The 25,929-nt window shown below is 42.0% G+C and overlaps 1 long non-coding RNA gene across 2 annotated transcripts in view; it reads left to right on the top strand.

Moving 5' to 3' along the window:
• Positions 1 to 25,929, top strand: part of LOC125430842 — a 234,366-nt gene that overhangs the window by 53,215 nt on the left and 155,222 nt on the right. The window contains exon 2 of one of the 2 annotated variants that reach the window (XR_007244228.1): positions 14,856 to 14,888. The exons of the other annotated variant lie outside the window; for it this stretch is intronic. This is a non-coding gene — a long non-coding RNA (uncharacterized LOC125430842). The remainder of the gene's footprint in view (positions 1 to 14,855; positions 14,889 to 25,929) is intronic. 2 annotated transcript variants of the gene reach the window in all.

The raw sequence follows: 25,929 nt of genomic DNA, 5'->3' as shown, positions 1-25,929 counted from the left end.
AAGAAGAAGAAGAAGAAGAAGAAGAAGAAGAAGAAGAAGAAGAAGAAGTTTGAGTTTTGTCTTTTATGTAAATTGGAAGAATTTGAAACAAGAAACTAAGCTTTGGTAAGACATTCATCTTAGCAGCAATTCTTCCCAGCTTAGAAATATGTAATTTAGTCCTTGAGCTTGTTTGGAGGTTCTAGTAGGGCAGTGCTGCTATTGTATACCCTTACATTGATGTAGCTGCAACATCTGTCACCTCATTGATTACCAGGGTTGATTCAGCTGATCTGGCTGACTAGGCAGGTGTCCCATATCTCCCTCACATGTAAGTCCCTCCTGAAACTGTGTGCTTGGTGGAAGAAGATAACCATCTTCAGATAGAAAGAGCATATCATTCTTCAGGGGGAATTTAGTCCTTTTTTTGTAAATCTTATTTCTTTTCCTTCTATGCTACATAATTATATTTAAATCGAGTACCATTTTGTCCATTCAAGTTAATTCCAAGATATTAAACTTTTTTTTGAAGTGATATCACATCCTATAATTTTACTGATGTCCATTTTTTCCTCCTTTGCTACATTTAAATTTTTTTTAATTTCTATTGGTTTTATAATCTGAAAAAGAAATTGTTCTATTTGCTCCATCAAATATTTGATTGATAGTTGATGATTTGTAATAATTTTACATCATCTGCACAACTTTTCATCTTATATTCTTCTTCACCTGCACTCAAATCTTTAATTCTTTGATCTTTTCTAATCTTCGTTGCCAAAACTTTTAATCCAAGGATAAACAGCAATGGAGATAATAGACAACCTTGATGTATTCCTTTTTTCAAAACCAACTCTTCTTCATCATCATCTAGTGTTCAAAGTTGGGATATTGTGAAACTCGTACTCCAGACATCAGGGGCGTACCTGCCAGAGGAACATGGGGTGTTGCATGTCCCCGGGTACCACCCATCTGATCACGTGGGGAGCGCAAAATCGCTCCCCACACATTGAAGTCACAAACCCCTTGAATGAGGCAGGAAGGCGGCAGCAGCCGGCGGGCCAGCCGTGGGCCAGGCTGAGAGCCTACCGTGGGCCCACCTGGTGCCCCTTGACCCTGCCCCGCCCTGCCAACTGCTGCTGGAGGTTGAGTTTTGGGGGAGGCAGCAGCTGGTGGGTCATGGCAAACCGTGGGTCAGGCAGGGAGTCTGCTGCAGGCCCGCCAGGCACCCCTTGGCCCTGCCCAGCCAGAGGAAGAGGCCGAGGGAAGACAAGGCAGGAAGGAGGCCATAAGTGGGGCCAGGCAGGGTGGGGGGGAGTGCAGGGGCACAAAAATAAGGTCTTGCCACATTGCCATTTTCTGCTGGTACACCTCTGCCAGACAGATTTGTTTGAATCTGGAATAGAGTATGTGGTAGAGATAATCCAAAACACAAGTGTTAATACATGCTCCACAGATGTTTTTCCAAAGTTGTCCCCAGAAGGAAAATATTATATAGGGTACGTTGGTATAACTTACCTAGTACCATCTTGCTTTAATTTTCTTGTAAAGGTTTTTACCCAAACAAGTGAAGGGGTTTATTTTAATGATCTGATGGACTGTCTGAATGATGAAATGAATTGAAATTATGTGTCCTGGAAGGCAATATTGATAAATATTGTCACAGACACTACAGGATCTAGTGTATGGGCTCCCTGTGTTAGGTGGTATAACACTTTTCAATATCACCTACATGCAGTGCAGTTTTATGACATTCACCACTTGGCATAATATAGATTGGAATCACAGTACTCTAAAGACAGACAAGAGTGCATATCTGTCTGGACAGAATCATAAACAGATATTCATCTCTAGAAAAGACCTGGAGTGTTTATGTTTACAGTGATATGTTGAAGTGTGGGCCTTAATGGTTCACAAATCGCTTTCATCCCAAAGTCATTCCCTGCAAAAAGAAAATAAAAGCTCTTACTGCAAACACCTGCAGGTGGGTACTGACAAAAGTTAGCACCAAAGGGTTTCTCACAGCAATTGTTTGAAATATACAGTACCCCTTGAGGCAGCATGTGTGTGTGGAGATCAGATATTTAAGATCTCTTATAATTCCTCTTATTCAAAATACCCTTAGGCTATTTTTCAGTTTGGGGTTTTTTTAAATCTACTTTGTCATTTTCTGGTATATCTGATAGGGAGGATTTTGCCACACAATACAATCTTCCCTTCACGCCCAATGGGTACCATGTTTCCTTCTAACTTACCTTAGTGATCAGAGCTGATATACAAAGTGGATGCGAATAAGACCAGAAACAAATTTTCATCTGTGAACGCTGATGTTGTACCTTCTCCGAATATTCAGATAACCACCAATATTCATCAAAAATTTAATATATGTATTTGACATCAGAGAAATTTCAAGATTTTTCTTTGATAGTTGATAGTTGACTTTGATAGCTGATAGTTGACTGTTGTCATGTCACTTAACACTAGTGGATAGCTGATTATCTGTGGCATTCGAATTTGATAGCATTTGATGTTGAGTATTTGGCAGATGACAGCTTAAAGAATATGGAGTAAAATAACAAAACAGGCAATGTTGAGAAGTATACAATATTCCAGTTTTACCTTTTGAGGAAAACCTGTCCCATTAATCATTCGAATGTCAAATTCTAAAAAATACAGTAATTATGGCAGGGAATTTAGAATATTAAGAATATAGAATATTTGTATCAGTTTCCAGGGAAAAAGATGGTAGCATTTTTCAATCATTTGATTTTGCTGTTCCAACCTCACAGGCCAGAAGAGCTCAGTAGGTACAGACCTTTCCATGCATGATAGGCAGTGTGCACACTTTCCAACTTCAGAACACCAGAATGGAAGCCCGGATTATTATGGGAACATATGCATGTAAACTGGAAAATGCTTGTCTCCCCATACACATAAAAATAGTGACTGTACATATCACAGGACTGCACTATCTTACTCTCCTGGTATGTGAGGTAGGAGCACTGAAATTAAGATGGCTGAAAAGGGTGAAAATCTTCAAACCTAGAGAGGGTTCAACAATTCTATACTTGCCCATACTCCCCATTACAAATCCCTTTGATGGTTCACATTCTTTTCTTTTGTTCTCATGTTGACCAAATGGATTTTGCAAGTCGTGATTTGGTAGTACTTCAAAACTCTACGTCTACGAATGATGGCACCGACGGGCCATAGTATTGTGTACAATCAGTCACCGGCAACAATGACTGTATTATATACTCTGGGATGAGGGGAAAAAGGTGTTTGCTTAACTGTTGATCAAATAACCAAAGTTAAACAAGTAGTGTTCTAAGCGAAGGATTTATGTTGTGGTTTGATTTTCTTTTTCCAGATCATCTTCCTATTAAAAGCCCTGTGCTTACGAGCAATGAATAGCATATGCCTCGGCACGGTGCCAAAGAGAGGGAAATCAGATGTATTTTTTTCCACATTATTTTAATCGATCTCTAAAGTTGGCATTGGTGTTGGGGTAGCAAATGCATATTTGAAAGCTTTGAGGAAAAGTATAAAAATAACCTTTACCAAAAGGAAGCAGTTATCGTAGGTGGGTGTTGCAAGGGGGAACAGAGGCTATGACATAGCATCTGAAGTCAATAGTCTAGTTGTTATTATTTATACATGAGTAAAGATTACAAATGCAGGCAGTGGCTCAGATCTCTCACCCCCTGGATCTGTGAAACCTGTCACTCAGTCTCCTGCGGTGGTGTCTTCCTGTCTCCCAGCCAATGGACCACCTGCTGCCGTGACTCTCATCTATTGCATAGCCCGAAGGCCTCGATGATAACAGCATTGATTCCAATGTACATCTAATTACTTCTCATAATCTATTCATTTCACAATAGTGTAGTGAAACATCTGTCACATCATAAACTCTTTAGTACCCTTATCAAACCATCAAAACATACTCGCCTGCCAATTGGCAGCTTCTTAGCTTTCCCCCCTCTTATTAATATGATGCAAACATTGCTGTGTGTTTTTTTGGGTTGCCTTACATGGCTTTCCTGGCAAATGCCAGGACTGGGCAATCACGATGTGTCTGTCCTGCTTCTCCAAAATGCCTTTATGGATGCCTTACAAATATAACCTCAAATGATTTTGTTTCTTCGGAGACTCTAAATAGTGGTCCTTAACATTTATGGCCTTGGAATGGATGGGCTCTTTGCCTTGGCTTTGTGCGACGGATTCATTTACTAAAATAAGCATCGCAGGGATTATTGCATTTCAGCAGTATATTGTGCAGAAAAAGCCTTTTTACCTTTATAGTTTTTACTTTACCTGTGGGTAACTAATGCCTACACTCTTGCTGTCTTCAAGTGAGAAATCAAAAGCAATGAGACCCATTAGCACATGTTTTTATTATCAAACTATAGAGGTTCTATCTATCCCAATAGGATTATGAAAATAGAGGTGCATCTAATAAAAAGGCTGATTAGTGTACTAGGAAAAGAAGAAGACGGAGGAGTAAGTCAGGCAGCATTGTGGCAAATAAATGCTGCTAAGCTAAAGGCTTCATTTACGATGACTTCCAAATTATTAGGAACAATAAATCTTCTGCTACAGAAATGAATTGCAGTTCCAGACAGTCCGTTTTGTCCTTTGAAATCTGATTTCAAGTGACCTATTTGTTTTGAAACAGCAAAAATTTAAATATGTCCAACTTTGGGGGAAGGTTTTGGGAGATATCAGCATCCCAGAGTAGGTTAGGGTAGTAGCTTTATCATGAATGACAGGAAATTTGTCTTTGCTTCTCATTCTGAGGGGTATGTCTACCAATTAACGGCTGGCATTTCCAAGCTTAAACGTGATGGCATTTAAAGATACTCCAAAAACAGATTTTATGAAATGATCAAAATGGTTTGAGCTCTGTAACTTCAGAAGGGATACACTGCAGAAATACACACATGATAAAGAAGTCAGAAATACCTTATTGCTATTTTATGTTTGTTATTATTTCACACAAAATAAATTTATATAAACTATTATTTTCTATAAATTAAATGAGCATAGCAGGTAAAATGCAAAGTTAGGGTCTTCTTCATTTGGAGATGGAGGACCATCCAGATATTCTACATATTTCCACTTTTAACATGGAAAAACCCAGCAACCAAGTTTCTGATTGTTTGTTTCATCTTTCACTCAAAGGGCAAAGCTATGATGAGGTCCCAAAGGAACATGTTGGCTAAGTGTTCATTCAGCCCCTGGATCTAGTGTTGAGAGCTTCATATAACCCTTGGCTTATTTTAAGGTACACTTGAAGGGTTTTTCCCCTATAACCCGAGGGCTTAGTCTGGACTCCATTGGACTCAATGACTGAATTCTTTTTGATTCAATTGGACCAGGATTGAAGTTAGCATAAGTTGCCTTTCCTATCATATCATACATGTCATATGAAACCATTGTCTATAGGATTCAGTTTTAACTGGTAAAGAAACACTGTTTCTTTTGGAAAAGCTGTCCAGTTGTCAAGGTATTTATTTATGGATTCACCATTAGTGAATTTTTCAATTCTGAGGAAAGGGCTATTTAATGAGATGATGAGGTCACTGTCTTTAGAAGTGTTTAGACCTTTTGTTTTGCTAATCTTTTATTGGGGTTTGAACTGAAGGTGTTTGAGGGATGGGACTAAAGGGACTCTATTCATTATGTATTACTTTAATTCAATGTTGTGAGATACCTTCAGCCCCAATGGAAAGGCAGAATAAAGGTATTTTAATAAATCAATATGGTCAAACAAATTCCCCCACAGATCAGCTGTGGATGAAAACATGGTGGTCCATATCCTATCACAAATAGGCACAGCTGGACAATATTTGACCGTGAACCTATTTGTGTTTTGTATGAGTAAGCAAATATCTGTAATGTAGGCTATTATGGGCCCTTAACATGTATTGATGTTTTAATTTGTAATCTCTCTTTGTCTCTCTCTCTCTCTCTCTACGTATATATGTGTGTGTGTACATATATTCTTTCTCTCTGTAGATATAGATATAGATCTGTCTATCTATCCAACTTCTATATTAGCAGTCCTTTATTTGTATTTTTTTTGACGTTTGGGTACTTAATTCCATTGCTATATGGTTAAGTCTTGTTCACCTTTTTTGTTTGTACCATATCCTATTACCCCACTAAGCAAAGTTCAAAGTCTTCTTCTAGCCTCAGGAAACTTCATCTCATTTATATGGCTCTTCCTCCAGCCAAAATATTCCTTCCCTATGAGAGGACAAAAAGAGGTGCACTTTGATTTGAACCAACTCTAGCCTTCTTCTGAACATACTACTCAACCATACGCAGGAAAAGGTTTTCCATGTTCAATAGTGCACTCCTCGTTTCTTGACTAAAATGGTACAGTCTAGGAAAAGTTTGATTAATTGGTTATGCTGCCTAAATAATTGCTGGGAGGTGAAGGATGAGAACTGTTTATAAATCATGGTAAATGGTTAGTTTGGATCCATCCACTGTTGGGTATTGAACTATCCTTGAGCTATCTGATTTTTCCTCTGAGAAGACAATTGGGAAGTAAATGCTCAAGAGAGCACAATATCCACCCATGTGTGGATTCAGTCCTGGACAGGTTTTCTGTCAGCCACATAAATGACAGAGTGCTGTTATCAGCATGAAAGCTTAAATTGAGTCTTTGTGACATGTCCCTATGAAAATGATCATGGTGAAGTTGTCACTGAGATAGGAAACCTCAGCCTGGGCTGCACCAACACTAATGGGAATTTGCATAACTGAATGCTGTTTTGTGCAAAAACAAATACCCGGCTCATGGGAAATTAGGCAAGAACTGTTCTTTTTTTCCCATCTAGTTTTCTACTCAGGGACTTGTCTTGTATGGAGGAGCATTTGGTTTTACAAGCCTCCATCCACAGCCTGTAGTGGTGCAACACAGGCATAAAATTATAATTTCAGTGGTGACTAAGTCTACGTCAGGCAATTATGAATTTGAGTCTGCTTTTTTAATGTCTGTGATGGATCCTGCTGACAGCTGTATGGAGCAGATGTGTATTGTACAGAACAACAGAGATGCTCCGGAGGAGCTCTGGTTCAGCTGCTTAAGTTGAGAAGAGAGTAAAGGGCAGCCTCTTCACATCTGGCTCACATTCCTTTTCAAATAGGAAGTCGACACCCACGAATCAGGGGTAGAAATAAATATTGTCCACCTAACAATTTTTTCTCTTGTCTGGGTAATACTTGGTACTAGCTTAACATTGGTAGTTATCAAAATACTGCTGTTTATTGCTCGTTTAGATTTTATCACAGCCATTTCCAGGTCTCAAGTCCTTTAATATTATTTTAAACTTCAATCCTATAAATTAATTGTGCAATTTAAAGGGGGTGAGCGGTGAGACCGCATTGGTAGTGGGTGAAAGGTTGCACCAGCACCTGTGCCTCCAGCACTGTGCAAAATTGCACAAACATTGGTGCAGATAGACTTACCCAATGGTCAGGGCACTGCGGTGCAGGAACCAGGAAGTGTTCCTCAATGCCATAATTCTTGAGCCATTGAAGGCTGTGCCAGTGATCTGGGGGGGTGTTCTGAGAGGTGTTGTGGGGGTGCCTGGGGGCAGATCTGACTTTAGTTAACACCTAAAGGACTTTCAGCCCAGGATCAGCCAACATACCCTGCCAAAAAAGTGTGGTGCAAGTTGGGTTTCCCTATAGAATTTTTCAATTTTTTTCCTCTTTTTTCCTCCCTCCCTGTGCCACCTAAAACCCCATTGGAGACAGGGTGGGTGCACTGCCATGGTGCCATCCCTGACCACTACTCTACCACACACACCTTTTGGATTGGGCTGTTGGCATAGTCGTCATATTTTTAAGGGAAGACAGTCTGAAGGTTCCTGACCAAGCAAAACATCTGAGGAATATGGAGAGAAATAAATTCAGAAAGAACCATATCTCCTTCATGGGTAACTACAGTAATAGTTTCTTCTCACGTCCGCTTTTGGATGCAGGACCACTTGGCAAAGCTACTCCCCTCCAGTCACTAGTTTCCTTTACAGCTGGGCAGTAATTTGTTGAGAAGGACTTGCATGATTAGCTTAGCTTGGTGGTCCCCAACCTTATTAGGCAGTGGGCCCATCTGAAACTTTGATAGCAGTTAGTGAGTACCATCACAAAATGTCTGCCTAGGCGATGTGTGACCAACCACCAAATGGCTGTCATGGAAGCTGGGGCCAATCATGAACTATTGGAAGGTTCTCTGGAACCAGCAGAGAAGAGGAGCAGTGGAGAAGAGCAGTGGGCCAGAAAGGGCTGAGTGAGCTCTGGTTTTTCTTTACAGAGGGCTTTTCTCAAATCCACATCTTTTAAACAGTGTATTTTAAACAGGGGTTTTCTTTAATGGGGTAGAAAATGTTGACAGAGAGAAATTTTTCTCTCTTTCTCACAATACTAGAACCAGGGGGCATTCATTGAAAATGCTGGGGGGAAGAATTAGGACTAATAAAAGGAAACACTTCTTCACACAACGCAAGTGATTTGGGTGGTTTGGTAATTGATGCTGCCACAGTGGGAGGTGGTTATGGCCGCACCCAATGTCAACCTGGAGTAGTGGCATGGCTTTTTAAAAAGAGGGCTTAGCAGACATAGATTTATGGAGAAGTCGATCTGCAATGGCTATTTCCAATCTTGATCCTCTCCTTGATCCTCAGATTGCAAAATGCCTGTTTAGAAGCAGACCAGGTGCCTCAGTGAGCAGCATGCAGCAGAAGGCCACATTTCTCTACATCTCCTGCGCATGTGGAGAGTCTCCCCAAAGGCACCTGGTGGGCCACTGCGAGTAGCAGAATGCTGGACTAGATGGACTCTGGTCTGATCCAGCAGGCTAGTTCTTATGTTCTTATGTTCTTAAGGTTCAATAACTTCTGTGATGAAAGCAACTGATTTCAGATGGGTTTTACTTGAAGAAACAAAAATTAAGCCTCCTAGATTCTTGGGAAAGCTCACCTTCCCTACTGAGGGTTGGAGGATGTGTTCTGTGGGGAAAAAGAAAGCAGGCGTGTACGTGCACGCACACACACTGGCAGGCATCATGGCCCCTATGGGTATGTGTTGGGGGATTGCTGAGTTAGTCCATAGGTTCTAGGTTAATGTATGACCTTGCTTAACGGGCAGGCAAAGCTTTTCCTGTGATGGAATTGCAGTGGGAAAGCCAATACTGCTTTATTTCCACTTCTGTGATATGGCAGCAGAGCTTTTTTTAAAAAAGGACAACAATCCAATTTGTTGTTATGGTTATAGTTGGATTAGAGAGTTGTGTGTAAATAGAGTGCAGGAGTAATTACACAGAGGATATTCATACATCTCAAGTGTCCAGTTGTGTTTAGCTGTGGGCTGCTTTTAAAAAAGAAGCATTAGAGGAGAAAAGAATAAACAGAAAACTAACACTAGCAAAGCAATATTTTTCTACTTTCCACAAAAGGGAAAAGCTGCCTTGCTCTTATGTGTACTTTTGGAATTCCCTCATCTCCCAAGCATCACTCGCTTCTCCTTTGCTACCTGCGTATTTGATCTGTCGAGAGTCAAACCTAAATTCGATTCTCTGGGCTCCTCCTGTAACAGAGCTCTTGCAAAAATAGCTTTAGGATCATGGGAGGCTGCTTTCTGCCTCATTGCTGCCTAGGCAGACTCTTTCTCTCCTTCCCCGCGCCCACTCCAAACAGATATATGTGCTCACTACTGATAGTCTAATATTTCTCTTTCACATCTGATTTTCTTTCTTTTTTATCTTATACCTGTGATGGATGCTCTCTGTTCTAGATCAGTTTTCCTCAGTGCCTGTTGCTTCCACTATTTGGTTTAACTTTCTTAAGTGTCATAACGTTTTAAACTGCTATCTATCTATCTATCTATCTATCTATCTATCTATCTATCTATCTATCTATCTATCTATCTATCTATCTATCTATCTATCTATCTATCTATCTGTCTGTCTGTCTGTCTGTCTGTCTGTCTGTCTGTCTGTCTGTCTGTCTGTCTGTCTGTCTGTCACAAGTGACTTTTTTGCTGTTTACATAGAAGAAGAGTTTGGATTTATACACCACTTGTCTCTCCTGTAAGGAGTCTCAAAGTGCCTTACAAACTTTTTTCCCCTTTCTCTCCCCACAACAGACATTTGGTGAGGTAGGTGGGGCTGAGAGAGTTCTAGGAGAACTATGACTAGCCCAAGATTTCATGTGTAGGAGTGGGGAAACAAGTCCAGCTCACCAGATAAGAATCTGCCACTATGTGGTGGAGTGGGGAATCAAACCCAGTTCTCAAGATTAATGTCAACTGCTCTTAACCTCTACACCCCACTGACTCTCATAGCTTTATTTCCCTCAATAATACCTTGCTTTACCCACAGTCTTTTTATAGGGTGAATTATTTTCAGTGGTAGATTTCTTATTGTCCAAAAATCAGCAAACTTTTACCTCAGGAATTACTGGTTGGTTGTTGACAAGCTGTTTGAAATCTGATCTGCTTTTGATTGCCACTCTGTCACTCTCTTTTGTCCAGATGTGTCCCCCCAACTTAATCTCACCTCTGTCACCAATTTATGTCACAACCCCTGATCTGTGCCTTTCTCTTGTTACCATACTTTTATGCCACTTTACTAGCTTATTTTGCTAATGTTGAGGGCCAGCAAATGCAAGGCTGAAAATACTTGTTAAAGGTAAGCACTGGCGCAGTGGAAACTCTAGGCATCAGGTTGAGGCATCCCCAGCATATGATTCACTGCCACATAGAATTTGCACAGTCCAAGTATGGGACATTATTTGGGAAGATTCAAAAAGCTGGTGTGTGTTTGTGGTTGAGGCGCAGTACATCATGACTGGTTCATACACACAATGGGTTGATCCAATCAACTCCCCTGCTGGGAAAAAAAGGGAACTTGGAGTTCTTTTTACTACCCCAAAATTATGCTGGAGATCATGGAGCCTACCAGGATGAAAGCCATGTGGGATGGGGTTGTTATAAAAATAGGTACTGGGTAAGACTGAGTGACCAAGATGGCTGATCCAACCCATTGTTCATTACTTGGCAGTTGCAACATCCTTTGTCATGCATGATATAACCATAACAAATTTCTTTCAGATTGTTCAGGATCTCCTCATTGTTTTTTCAGTGCAGCCAGTTCAAACATTCATCTAGGAGTCATTCACATGCACCAATGTCACGAATTCCCTTCATTTGATGACGACTATGTGAATAAACTCTGTCAGAAAACATTAGTGTGAGACAATATGAAGATTGCATCTGCAGTCACTGCCCATTCACATATTCACAGTGCTCATCCCGTGGTGTACATATAGGGTGAATCAGTCGAGAACCAACCGCACCTTGTCTCTTTATTTTCCTCTTATGGATTGGATCCAGTCCACCTCAATGATAATGTGGCTTGGCTTCCCCTCCACCTGCAGGGCCAGGCCTCCTTCTACGCCAATCTGGCTCCCATTCGACCTCGGTGGAACACTCTTTCTCCAGCTGTCCGGGCCCTGTGGGATTCTGTGGTGGAGTTCACAGCAGTGCCTCAGTAAGAGCGTGAGCTTGAGTTCCACCGGGCCTTTGGAGAGACCAGCCGCTGAATGTGCCCCCCCTTTATTCCTTTCTGCTATATAGGGGTCCTTAACATCACGGGGACCCACTGTCTTCCCCCCCTCTTCTCTGGGAGGGTTTAGGTTTTAAGTACGGGTTTCATGGAACAGTGCTTGTAATTTAAGAAATAAATCTGCTGTTTTAAATGGGATTTTTTATAGTGATGGAGCGTAGATGCTTAATTTTATAATTTTGATTCGCTCCTCTAGCTAATATATTATGATGTTTTATGTATGATGTTTTATGTTGTACACTGCCCAGAGCCCCTTCGGGATGGGGCGGTATATTAAGTTAAATCATCATCATCATCATCATCATCATCATCATCATCATCATCATCATCATCATCATCATCATCTGCTGAGGAAGAAGGAAGGAGCGGTTTCCTTTGACTATACTGGGGATTGTGAGACCAGCATTGATAAAAGCTAGGCGGGATCAGAGCTGTAGTGCATGTGTGTGTGTGTGTGTGTGTGTGTGTGTGTGTGTGTGTGTGTGTGTGTGTGTGTGTGTGTGTGTGTGTGTGTGTGTGTGTGTGTGTGTGTGTGTGTGTGTGTGTGTGTGTGTTTGTGCATGTGTAAACTGCTGTCAAGCCGCACCCGATTTATGGTGACCCATGGTGTAGTTTTCAAGGCAAGTGATTAAGCAGAGGTGGTTTGCCATTGCCTTCCTCTGCAGAGTCCTCCTTGGAAGTCTCTCTTCCATGTACTTCCCCTGCTTAGCTTCTGAGATCTGATGAGATCCCACTGAACTATTCTGAAGCTGTAATAAGGAGGGGAATTCAGTGAGACAGAGAGAAAAAAGCTGGCTGGATCTAAACTTATACGTGGAAAATAGCATCTTTACCATTCCCCCAGCCTTAGCGATTGTCAAGTTTCAGATAGCCTCAGATGAACTGTCTAATTTCACATTTGAGTGCTGCTTTGAAATATTTTTTTCTCTGCTTTCCAGAAGCAAAAAAGCAATTCTGGATCCCCTATTTATTTTGACAGTCCTTTTCCTTTAAAAAAAAAATCTTTCTTTTTTTAGTACCAACATATCACCTCTGAAAGCTTCTTTGTCTATTGTCAGTTCTAATATCATAGGAGACTCTAGAAGTGAGGATTATTTGAAGCCCAGGAATTTTATTTTAGAAGTCCTGCCCGACTTTCTTCTTACCTCCCTGTCACCGTGATTTAAGACAAACATCCTCGTGGGCAGGGGGAAGGAGATAATAAAGAAGCCAAATAAGGAGAAAAGGGGGAAATAAACCTACCCTGGAATTAATCAACAAATGAAACTGTTTTGTTCTTAATGACAGGATATAATGGAAAACTAATCTCACCCTCTACATTATCATCAGGTGCACTAGTTACACATATAATAAGGTTTTGCTGTATAAATTATGAATGAAATAAACCAGCCTGTCACCGTGGTGCGCAATGAATACACCACATGTTATATGTAAATATATTAGTCATCTGCCTTTGTTTATGTGTCACAGGATTCCATTCCCCTTATGGTATAACCCCTGTCCCCCCCCCCCACTTCAACCTTCTCAGTGAAGTAATTTCAACCCATCACATACCAGCCTTTTAAAGTGGAATAATCTATGTGCTGTACTTTGTGTCTTTTCTGCCCAGTGGTATGAGTGGTTGTGTATGTGCCAGGTTCATTTAGAGCTGTGCATGATAATTGAGCTCAGAAGGGGGTGGGGGAGAGGGGAGGGAATGCCACAAAAAGCTATGATGAACTGATGCAACATAGAAAACAATACTGGAAACGATGTTTTGTTTGTCGCGTTTTTCTTTGCAGAGTCCCAGGCACATAAAAGAAGACTAGTGGGGTTTTGGATGTTCAGAGTCATGTTTAAGCAGATTCCCTGCCGTCTATGTGCGCAGTGTTAGCATGCCAAGATTTTATTGTCATGAGTGGTAGATGCCTAGTGGGATCATACTGTATGCAAAGACAAACTGGCTTCAATGTAATTGTGAAATATATGATCATGTGGAGCGATGTGCTGTGTGTTCTAGACTAGAGAGTGAAACTTACATGTCTCTTAATTTAAGTATGTCTCTTTCTGCTAGGAGGCTGCATAAACACCAAATCATGTCTTATAATTAGTCAGATCACATGACTCTGACGGGCAGCCCTATCCAAGCAGCAAGGTGGCCCGTGGCAGCGCCACGACGGCACCACCCTGATGTTGCCAAAGAAGCTTCCTGGTTGTGCAGGGAGACTTGCAAAACAGAACAGCCTCTCCACCTCCGAGAAGCCTCTATGGGGCTGAATGGACTTACACAACCCTGGCTTCCCCGCCACCAGAGTACATGGGCAAATGGCTGGGAGGAAGCCGAATAATGTCAGCTTCTCCCATGGCCACACCCACCAACCACCTGTGCTGTGCCGACAGCAATGGCAAGGGCATTGTGATGCTAGTGCAGTTTCCCACATTGTGTCCCAGTGCTGGAGGAGGCCTGTAACAGCCGCACACCATTGGTTTAACTCCTCCACTGGGGTAAGTGCTGGGAGGGCATTGCTGCTGGTGGAGGCTGGCATCCCTTTTACCAGCAGATTAACCCTGCCCCCCCCCCCACACACACACATTGGATCTGTCAATACTGAGTTCTCTGAATGATAGCAATTCTCCAAAGTCTCAAGAGGAGCAAGGTTTTTACAGATCTTTTTAACTGAAGATGCCCAAGATTGAAATATGTCCTGCATCACTGAACTATAGACCCTCTAGTTATGCAGAGCTATATTTTAAAAGTATCTATCAGGTCCTAACATGGAACATCCCCTATCCAGTTCTCTCCTCCTCGCCCACGCCCCCCGTCTTTGTAGTGTACACACACAACAACTTAAAATGGAGCAATTATTGAAGTCCATTCCACAAGTATAAGTGGTTCAGTACCTCTTTTTATTATTAGTTTTAGAGTTTTCCAAAACTATGCATTAGACTGTACATTAAAAAACAAAAAAGGAGAAAAAACCCATATTTTAGGACATTATCTTAAGTCATCTTTTCTTGTGTAGAACTGTGTGAAGCAGGTTTGTACAGACCATTCCAGCTCAGGACAGTGCTGGGGTCAAGTTTCACCTCAGCAACGACCTTTTTTCCGATTACAAATTTTATTAGTACTTAAATGGATTTACATGACCAAAGAAACATTTATAAAATCACAAAAACACAAAGCACGTTTTCCATAAAGACTCCTAGTTTCATCTGAGAATTAACACTAAATTAATTTTTACCCACTTTCTCTTTGACCCTTTAGGTAAGACTGGATGTTTAGACTACAACAGTAAAGGTCAGTCTTTTCTCTATTGGATCTTATTTTAACAATCTCTAACCTTCAAAACCACTAATCATCATTTTTTTTCTATTTTATCCAAATACTCTATCAAGGGTTTCCAATTGCCAAAAACCCTTCGTTAGAAATGACCTTTGAAGTTTGTTTAGTTGTCGTATGAGCTTCCCAAGGTTCTTGGCTGATGTATAACTCTTTCTAGGGTGAGGAATGTTCCCTCCCATTCTGCAGTTTCATCATTTATAGATCTTCTCTAATATGGCTGGTATTTAATTCCCTGTATTATTTGTGAAGGTATTTGCCAAAGTATTTAAAATGCAAGGGGCAAGATATCCTTTAGCTTTTCTGTGTTATTTATTTACATTATTTATAGCCCACCTTTCTCACTGGGACTCAGGGTGGATTAAACAGAGTGAGTCAATACATTCAACAGGATGGGACGTTCGATAAACAGTGCATGAGGATTTGGGTTATAGAACCAACCAGAAATCTGAAAAACAAAAACAAAATTGAAGCAAGGCATAAGTGATAGCATGACAGCCCAATCCAGACTGTGGAGGTAGCTGGAGATGGCGCCACATAACGTCATTACCTCCAGGAGGCTTTCCAGAGGCACAGGGAGGAAGAATATAACAAAAACCCTCCCTGCCTCTGGAAAGTCCTCCACTGGGGCAGCTGGACTTATGCCACCCAAAAGGGTAGTATTTATGGCCAGGGTTGTGGTGCAGCTGATTGCTAACTCCAGGTGGGAGCTGACTAATGTCAGCTTTGCTCCCAGGAATGCCCTGGCCTGAACCCCTCCCCGCATGTTGGTACCCATTTTGGGACACCAGCATAGTTCTGCTGTGGCCGAGACTTCTATCTTTTGTGAGGAGGGGTGAGGGGCACCTGGCTGCCTGCATATCGGGCCCTCCACTGGAGAATTTGCTGCCTTGCACCAGTGGGGAGACACCCATGCTAGTACAAGGCTGCACCAGCTCCATGGCCAGGTTGCCCTCCCCCCCCCCCCAGATTGGACTGTAAATGATGGAAGATTACATAGTAAGATCCAATTTACAGCAAAATATACGCATCATTATAGACCACAGTCCCTAATAATTTGTCTAAGTAATTTTGTGATTCATTTAGTACAGTACAACACTAATGTCCAGGTAGAAAAGGCCTTTTGAAAAATTCAGTTTGCATATTTTGTGGAAAGCCAGGAGAATGGAAGCTTTCCTGATGTCCTCAGGCAGACCATTCCACATGGTGGGTGCCACCTGGCTTCTCTAGCAATAACGTGGGTCCTGATTAACCCCAGCACTCTTAACTGATTCACAAGGGTCAGATGAACCCCATCAAATGCGTGGAACATAATATTCTTCAAGACCTCCACCTTCCCAACCAGCACTATTTCTGTCTTTCTGGGATTTATTTTCAGTTAGTTCACTCTTAGTCATTTAACTACAACAGCCAGGCAATGATTAGAATATCTTCTCCATCACTGGATGGTATATATAGCTGTGTATCATCTGTATATGGATGACAGTCAACCTCAAAATTACAAATGATTTGAACAATCTCATTGTCTTCAGCATATTGAGAACTGCTGAGTGTCAAATGCTGCTTGAACTTGTTTGGAGATTCTAGCAGGGGAGCTCAGCTATTGTCTTATGTTCTTATGTCTACCCTTGACTGAAGAATGGTACCTCCTTCTATCTGGGATGGTCACCCTCTTCCACTGAGTGTGCCGCTTCAGGAGGGACATACATGGAGTGGCGAGGGAAGCAGGGAACACATGCCTAGCCTGCCAAATCAGCTGAATCAACCCCGGTGATCAATGGGGTGACAGATGTCACAACCAGATCACTCTCACATCCACTTCATAAAGAAAATCATTCCCACCTAATTGGGCCTTTAATCAATAGAGGAAAGAAAAATTCAGATAGATCACTTCTCCAGACCCTTTTGGCTGATAGGGATGAGATAATAACAGCCTTGGTGGCATATTTTCTGGCCTCAAAACTGATCAAAAGATCTCAAATAGAATATCCTGAACTAAAAAGAGGAACAACAAAATGAGGATTCACCTTTTGCACAATCTGCAGTAGTTATTGTTACGTATAATTCTGTATCTAGATATTATTTTATATGATGAGACCCAATCGGACCTTCCTTTGTTTATGTTTTTAATGCTTATTAAAGGTTTATGATTCTGATTCAGAGTGTCAGCTGAAGGCGGGGGGTAGAGGAGAGCAGCGGGGGATGAAGCAATTGGCCTGCGTAAGTCCCTGTTATAATTTGCGCTATCCTGAAAGTGCAGATTTGGGGGCAAAGGATCTTAAATTACCCCCTTCATTCTGAGCTCATTGTTAAGTGTCTGTTACAAAGGTAGTCCGTAGGGCCTGCCAGGGGACCAAGGGAGCATTTCTGCATATTCAGAGACATCCTTAGGTATGCCAAAAAATGTAAATTTGTAATTAATTAAAGAAATAGAAGACCCTCCAATGACTTGATGAGTACTGAAAGTGTTCTTCGCCCCTGTAATACTGAGAGAACGTAAAAATAAAGTAAAAGAAGGGGGGATGGAGAGAAATGAGGAAATCTGATCAGTAAAGTACACAATAGTTTATAGTTGTGTGACAAGGAAGATTTGAGGCAAGGGAGATCTCCTTATCATTTATACCCCACCCCCGACCAATTGCCAACTTCTTCAACTGCTTAAGAAAAGCTAAATTGTAATAGGGAGCCTCCAGCAACAGGAAGAAAATGTGTTCACGTCCAAGAGACTCTGACCACTGGCCCTCTATGGTTGGTTTCCATTCCCCCTATAGGGCTACTAGCTCCAGATTAGGAAATACCTGGAGATTTTGAGGTGCAGTCTGAAGAGGCTGGAATTTGGGAAGGAGAGTGACTTAAATGGAGAATAATACCACAGAGCGGCCATTTTCTCCAAGTCAACCAATCTCTGCTGCTTGACAATCAGTTGTTATAGTGTGAGACCTCCAGCTCCCACCTGGGGGATGGCAACCCTATCCTTCAGGGACAACTGAACTGCATGGTAAGCCAGGTTTATTCCACACTCCAGTCCTATCCTCAGAAGGCATGCACATCTTTATTTTCTCCTGAGATAAGTAGATTGCTGCCCGTCTCTATTACAGAAAAAAAAATGAAGGGAAAAAACACGCTTGGGGATTAGGAATTGGATCTAGACTAAATTTCCATTAGCAAAATGGAAAAGTCCTCCCTCCCACGTTCTCTCTCTCATGGCACCCACTGATCTACAGCATGAAGGGGAAACTGGTGGGAATAGTCAACTGAGTCTCAATCCAGCCACAATGTGGAAACAACATCGGCCTTCTGCCCCCAAACCTGGGTTTTTTAGCTTTAGCTGGGAGGGGCCTTTTTGTTTCTGAGAACAGACCATATAAATATGCATCACAGCCCTTTCTCCCAACCTTATGTGTCATATTGACAGGCATTTTATGTGGTCCTTGAAATAGGAAAAAAAATGGATTTTTGGTACTGCTCTTTCTGCATCTTCACAAGTTCCGTGCCCCAATTTCTTCAGGACTGAGCGGTTAGAGATGTTTACAAGGCAAATTCCATCTTTATTTTGAAAGGCTATTAGAGGTCTGTCTCTTTCCCCCTTTTTATGGCACAGAGAAAGGGAATAGCATGTGCTTAGTATGGTTTATATGCAAGTCTGTCTCTGCCTAGGACTTCGTTTTGAAGCCCCTGTAGAGACAGTGGTTAGAAATGAAATACAAGAAAAAAACCCTCTTACAGCTTACGAAACCACAAAGTGGACAGTAGAATTAATGTATGAGATGTTATTTCTAATTTATTTATCAGCATGCATTCTGTCTCTCTCGCTCGCATATGTACTCTCAAAAAGCACTTACATTTTTGCAGTCTGGTGTAAAGACACCAGCTAATGGGAAATGGTTTGCTTGCAAAAGTGATCTAGTTGAGTGCATAAGAGAGGCTTCTTTTATCAAATATTTCACTGGAAATATTTTACAGTTTTCGACGAGATGGCATACCGGCGAGGATCATAAATCCCAGTTTGTTTATATTCTCCGTCTGTACACGGTACGCTATGGTGATTATATTTGAATTCATGCAAGATCCCATTTCTTTCTCTTTTTTTTGGAAAGCCCTAACTTTTAAGCACAACCCTTCCATTAATCCTATCCTGTTTGTCTGTTATTAATAGCCCACTGTACAATATATGCTGCCCCAAAACTCCACCAGGCATGACTAATTCGGATAATTAATTTGCCAGAACATTAACACCATCAAATGAGCCCGCTAAACCGGTAAATTTAAAGTAAATTAAACTTAATTTGCAGGTTATTGCAATTAAGTCGGCATTGCCTTTCTGAGGGATTTCGACACCCCGAGTATTTAAGAGGCAATCATAATGCATGCGAGTGGGCGGGCTTTCGGGCTAATTAACACGAGAGTCTAATCTGATTTTCAATTAGAGTGGGGGGAGGGTGTTTATAACATTCTGGTGACAGTGTTGCGATTTTCAGTGGTGGCCTTAACCAGGATCAAAGTGCGGCATAATTATAGCTGAAAAGAAAAGCTCACGCCGGGCCTGTTTAGGGGTTAATGAGACACCGGCAGCGTCCCGCTGAGGAGCTCGAGCCTGTTTAGTGTGGCTTCAAGAGGAAACCACCCATAGGGGTTTCCTTTGAACTGTCAAAAGGTCCCCTTGTTCTGGGTGGCTTATGTTTCATTTGTCTGAGTGGCATATCAAAAATTGATGAGCTGCTAGCAGCAGTCTTCATGACATTAATTCACCAATTGTGTATCTAATAGTTTCATCCTTAAATACATTTGGGTGAGGGTAAGGCTTTGGGGGGGAGGAGGAAAATCAGGATTTTTTTTTAAAAAAACCAATGAGAAAGGACTCCGCAGTCCCAAGAACCGGGTCTGGCCTTGTGTAAACGTCTCTGCTGCAAATGTTAATGATGCAGGTGACCTACACCGGGTGCTATTAGCAGAAGGAAGACAAAGATGCATTGTGCAGGCCTCCTCTGAACTGCATTCAAGTGACAAAGGCAGTGGCATTCATTGCAACCCAGTTTTAAAAGGAAGGGTGGGGGGAGGATAATAGGACAAATTTACCCCTGAAGCAACATCAGCCATTTCAGTTAGTTGTTTACACCCTGAACTGTTGGCTTCTTGGCAGGCATAGGAAATGGGGTGGGAAAGCAAAGGGCAGAGAGCTGGATAGTTGTTGCTTTTTAATAGGAATGATGGTTTCTTTACTGGCAGGGGCCACTTGTTTTACCTTCCTCTGTTCAGTTCCAGCAAAAAATTCAAAGTTGTTTCGTGAAAAATTGGGACAGATTCAAACTTTTTGTTAGCTTCAAACTCTTTCATTAGCTACTGTATGAGTCACATTTGTTATGCATTGGCTTGGATCCTGTTTACAACTGGTCAGAAGGATTTCTGTATCCAGAAGTGTGACTTCCTGACAGCTCCCAAAATACTGCTCAGTGCGGGGTGGAATATCCCCAAGAACAGAGTAGGGGGAACCAAAGCTCTGCTGTAGGGAGACAGATATGGAAAGCCATCTTGAGGTTGGATTCCACCTAAAATTTCTGCCCATATAAGGGGCAGAAATTTTAGGTGGAATCCAACCTAAAGATGGCTTTCCATATCAAAGATAATTCAGTCAATAGGTAAGGTTCCGGGTAACTGCCTGTTCACCTCATTTTCTGATTGCCCGTTGGGACCAGGAAACTGATTTTCCAATGGATTACTTAGCTGTTTGTTCCTGTTTGGTGCAAATAGGAAATTTCCAGCTGTGTCCCAACTATGCACAGAACAGATAGAAGCTGGTGGGAAATCAGAAGATGACTCTTAGCTCATCAATCAACTAAGAGTTGACTTCAGTTCCTTCTCCTTACACTTCTCACTGCATCCCTTAGCCAGAAGCGTGAGGAGGGACAGAAAATAAAACATCCAGTTTCTCTTCTCCCCACCCCAAGCCTCTAGGCTTCTATTTGAAGTAGGACAAGGGGAAAGATAAGCTTCCATTCTCCACAGTCCAAGGAGCAGCTAGGAATGGGGAGAATACAAGCAACCCATTTCTGTTCTCGTCACAGTAAGCTACTGGGATTTAGCCAGAAACCTGGAGTAGAGAGGATAAAAGGTTCATACACACAAACAATGCCATATAGAGCATTTTCAATACATGTGTTGTTGCTGTTGTTAGACTAGAATTCAGGGGTGTCCAACTCCGGCACCCCAGATATTCATGGACTATGATTCCCATCAGCCCTTGTCAGCATGGCCAATTGGCCATGCTGACAGGGGCTGATGGGAATCATAGCCCATGAACATCTGGGGCACCAGAGTTGGACACCCCTGAATAATGGGACTTCAGTTGGCATTCTATGAACCAAATCAGGACCCACAAATATATATCTGGTCCCTGAAGGCCTAACTATATCTTAATAAAGATGTTTCCCCACATAGTTACTCATAAAGAAAAGCAAAAAAAAAAGTTCACACTATGAGAACTGGAGACATTGGACACTTCCGTGATATTTTTGTCTTCTGATTCTGCGAGGAACACACATGCACTTTGATAATGTGAATGTCTGCAATTATTACTATGATGGTACACAGTCCTAGCTCCAGGTTGGGTGACAGAATATAACTGGGGAGCCCTTTCCCCTTAGATACAGCCCCTTTCTCCTCTTACCAATCCCCCTTCCAACTGGTCTGTATCCTGTGACTATTTCTTCTTTGACAACACCTTTCCCATTTCAATTTACTTACTCTACTGAAGAGAAATCACACAAAATTTTGCTTTCTTGGTTGCATTAATGCAGCAGTGAATATTGTTAGCCTGTGGATGCAGCCATAGAATAAGTGGATTTCAGTGGAAAGGTGGTTTAGCATGTTTCTTCATTGTGCAGTTAATGCGGGAAAAGGGACTCATGTTGTCTCCCAGGTCATGAAGTCCCACAGATTGTCAATTGCAGTATGTTTAAAATTCCAGAAAAAAAACCCAACTCTTTTTTTGGGGGAAAGATCATTTTGTTCCCAGTCAGTCCCATCCTGATTCATAACTTTGATTCATAGGACAATTATGTCTCAAGAAAAATATTACATTCATAAGGAATAATTTCTACCAGTCTTCATAATAAATTTTGCATAGCAAGTTCCACCCAAACACTTACTGATTGGTTCCCTACCCTGGGACATGAAAGTCACCCCCCACTAAACATTCTCTTCTCACTGGACACAGTGTGTAACAGATTTCCCTCTGTAATACACCTCTGAAGATGCCAGCCACAGATGCAGGTGAAACGTTAGGAACAAGACCATCTACCAGACCACAACCACACAGCCCAGAAAACCCACAACAACCACTTCATAATAAAGTTAGCAATTTTTTTTCATTGTAAGAATGCCTGCTATTCTTACAATGTTGTGGAAAAACAATGTTGTGAAAAAACATACTGTGAGGTATCTTATAGGACAGGGTCAAGGCTTGATGTAAATGGTTTCCCTGGAGCTCAATTGTTTTATTGGCTCTTTCTTTTATGGCCTGTTTGCAAACAAAACTGAAACCTGAATCATTTCTTTAGAGAGTAGGACCCTCTTTAATGAGAGACAGCTACTACCCTGGACAGATTCAGAAAAGGCACTACACTTCTTAAATAAAGGTAGCCACATAGTTCTGCCCAATATTCCTACAGTAAAACACATTACTACCAACTATCAATTTCAGGTCTCCATCCCTCTCCAAACAGCAAGGGAAACATTGGGCCACTCCCCACTTACCTCGTCTGAGTGCAACCCCACAGCGACCCCTCGTAGAAAAGCCTCCGTGGCTTTTGACAACGGAGACATTTGTTCCCCACTCATTTTCCATTCAGGAAATAGTGTGGGGTTCCACATCAAGAGTCAAAGAGGCAATCAAGCGTTCTGATTGGCTGGCACACGTGTGCATCATTTACACGTGGGAGTTGCAGCCAGCCGAAGGCGGGGCTCCATTTTGATTGGCTGACCCGAAAAGTTCATTTGGATAAGCTGAATGCATTGTTTTAAGACGTCTGCACATGCTGACGTCACTACCTGTTGCAAATTGCTTGGGCAGAAAAATGAAAGTAAATATCGGTTTCGGTTTACACCGCCGACAACCCTGTGCTCAGCAGCACTTTGCCAAGCTGCAAAACAGTGGAGCTCGAGCAAAAAAGAGCAAAAAAGAGCAATGTTGGCACATCTTGTTGTGCACACGTCTCAATTTCCAAGCACTTTCTGACGGGAATACCCTCCCTAAACAAAATGACGGTTCCTGTTTCCTGATTGGCTGGAAGCTGCGCGTCAGAGCGAATCAGCCACGAGTAAACAGCCGAGGTTCCCCACCCCCCTGCGGCACCTGCGGGGTTTTTGAAAATGTTGCTCTTTTCAGAGGAGCTAATTTGCCACGCGACAAGGAGGTGGGAGAGCGGCAAATTAAGGGCAGCTGCGCAGTGGGCGCTGGTGACGTGGGGAACGTCCATCCTCCTCGTGTCTTTTAAAGAGGTGACCCCGTGGCTTATGGTGAGTGGGGAGTGGCCCATTCTCAACACAAGCAGAAGGGGAGGCACGGTGGTCCCACAGATTCCTCCAACTAGGGGTAAACAGGCTGCGTGACTAGTGGCCCCTGAATATTATTTTTGTGACTGGTTGTCACTGTTTTCTGGAAATTGGTCCCTCATCAGTCAAAATATTTGAGTTCTATCTACAATAAAATCTGGTTATCATATATGCCATTAAAGGTTAAAATGAAATGAAATGAATCTGGTTATCAGTTATTTAAGTTGTATGAAGTCATTTCAGCAAGATAAAAATATATTTATCTGCTTTAGGGGTCCCAAGAAGGGCACAGCTGCTTCTTCCCAAACCATTTCTAGATGGGTGGTTTCTGCCATTATGTTAGCCTATGCTGATGCCAAGGTGGATTGTCCACTTCAAGTTAGGGCTCATTCCACCAGGGGACAAGTCTCTGCTTTTATTGCCAGGGTTGACTTTTGTGACATCTATAAGGTGGCGACCTGAACTGTTCCATTCATGTTCCTCCAACATTAGTTCATTGATGTGGACTCCAGGAGAGATACAGCTGTTGGGAAAGCAGTGTTACAGTCATTATTTTGCTGACAAGCCCACACCTGCCTCTATGGTGTTTCTATCGCACTCTCCCATGTGGAACTGCACTGATGGCTTGACAATGAAAACAACATTGCACTTACCTAAACGTATTGTTCATTGAGTGTCTTCTTGCAGGCACGTATCCCTCTCTCCTTTCCCCACTGTGGGCTACTGTCTCTTCTAACAATAGTTTTCCATGTTGGTGAAAGGAGGACTGAGGGAGAAGCACTTTCCCCACCTCCCTGCTGCCAGTAGGGACTTGTCAAATGGGTGGAGTTTAGTAGGTCCCATGACAGAGAAAGCAGCAGATCCCAATATTTTGGGATATATCTTAGGACAGAATTCGGTATTATTACATAGGGTCTTGAGCCAATAACTTGTGCAGAAGTTGTTCACCTATCAGGTGCAGGGGAAACCAATACTCCATCCTCTTTGTGGTAACTGGTTTGAAAGCAAAACAACTGATCAGGGTCAATTTTTCCCCAAATGGATTGGGAGTCTTGTCTAGTTATGACAGAACAGCCACTCAAGAGCTACTACAAATTCCTTTCCCACACGTATCTGGCATAGATTCCCCTTTGGCCTGACATAATGTTCTACACTTCCCTGATCCTTCAGAGATGCTGGTAATGCTGATGGTGGAGCAGATGGCAAATAATCACCAAACATCATCAATATACTTTGGGGTGTGCATTCTGCAAAAGCTGAACTGGAAAACAAAACAAAACAACTTATTAGTATTTGAAAGGTTTTTTCCCCCTGAAAAAGGCAATTTAAAAGGAGGCAAAAAATGGATCCCAAATCATGCCAAATTTTTCAGCATAATTTGGGACCCACATCAACCCATTCCCAATACTGCTACCTCCCAGCTTCACATGGGCTCAAAAGCAGCAGCATTACAGGGATGAACACTGGGATCCAGGAGTCCAGTGTTCAGCTCTGTGCCTGATCCCTTCCAGCTCCACATAGATCTCAGGGGAAGCGGGGTACAGTTCGAGTTTAATAGGTTCCAAAGTGCAACCAACCCCAAAAGATGTCTCTAAGATTTTTAGCACGGGGGTTTTTCCCCCCAAATTTCTAGCTACCTGGCTTAGACTTCCTTCAGCTGCTGGTTAATCCCCCTGACACCCACCAGTTTCCTACCAGAGAGACCTGACAACCCATCCCCATTGTTACCTATCCCCATCACAATATCACTCCTCTACCACAACCAACAGGAGGGTTGGGGATTAGGACATGGCAGGCATGTGTTGTCCTTGATACTACTACATCACTTCCAGGTACAATGTGGAAGTGACAATGAGAAACTCTATGAATTGCCAGAACTGGAAGTGACCTACCACTGAGAACATCAGTGAATTTTTTAAAAAATATTTTTTCTCCTGGTACTGCTTGAAGTGGCAGGAGGCACTGCTGGTGATTATGGGAGTCCTATCATAGCAGGAGACCTGACAACCCTCATTATCTTTCCACAGAATGTCTGTAAAGATCTACAATAGCTTTTTTAAATGTGTCCTTCTGCCGTTGTTTTTAATGCAAGAGGGGTTGAAGCTTTGGGGCACCTTAAAAAAAGAGGGCTGAAGAAATACGTTGGAAGGGGATTGGGGCCTTAGAAAGGGGATTTTTCTTGTTGCTTGTTGTTCTGCCTGCAAGGTAAACTTCTGCTTCTTTGGTTAGGAGTGTAAAAAGGGAAAGGCAGATGAAAGCAACAGACTTTTTTTGTCAAGCTGTGACAGAAATCAAATGCAAATAGAGCTCAGTTCAAGACTGTTTGTTAAGTGTCACATCAGCGAGCATTAAGTACAGTTTATGTAGTTTTACAATGAGCAGTACTGAGTGTGATATTATTGATTTTTTGTTCAAAGAACGTAAACAGAATAATATACCCTTTCACCAG

The sequence above is a fragment of the Sphaerodactylus townsendi genome, linkage group LG04 (assembly GCF_021028975.2).
Source record: "Sphaerodactylus townsendi isolate TG3544 linkage group LG04, MPM_Stown_v2.3, whole genome shotgun sequence".
Classification (NCBI taxonomy): Eukaryota; Metazoa; Chordata; class Lepidosauria; order Squamata; family Sphaerodactylidae; genus Sphaerodactylus; species Sphaerodactylus townsendi.
The sequence above is the reverse complement of the archived record's forward strand: the minus strand, read 5'-3'. Positions and strand labels throughout refer to the sequence as shown.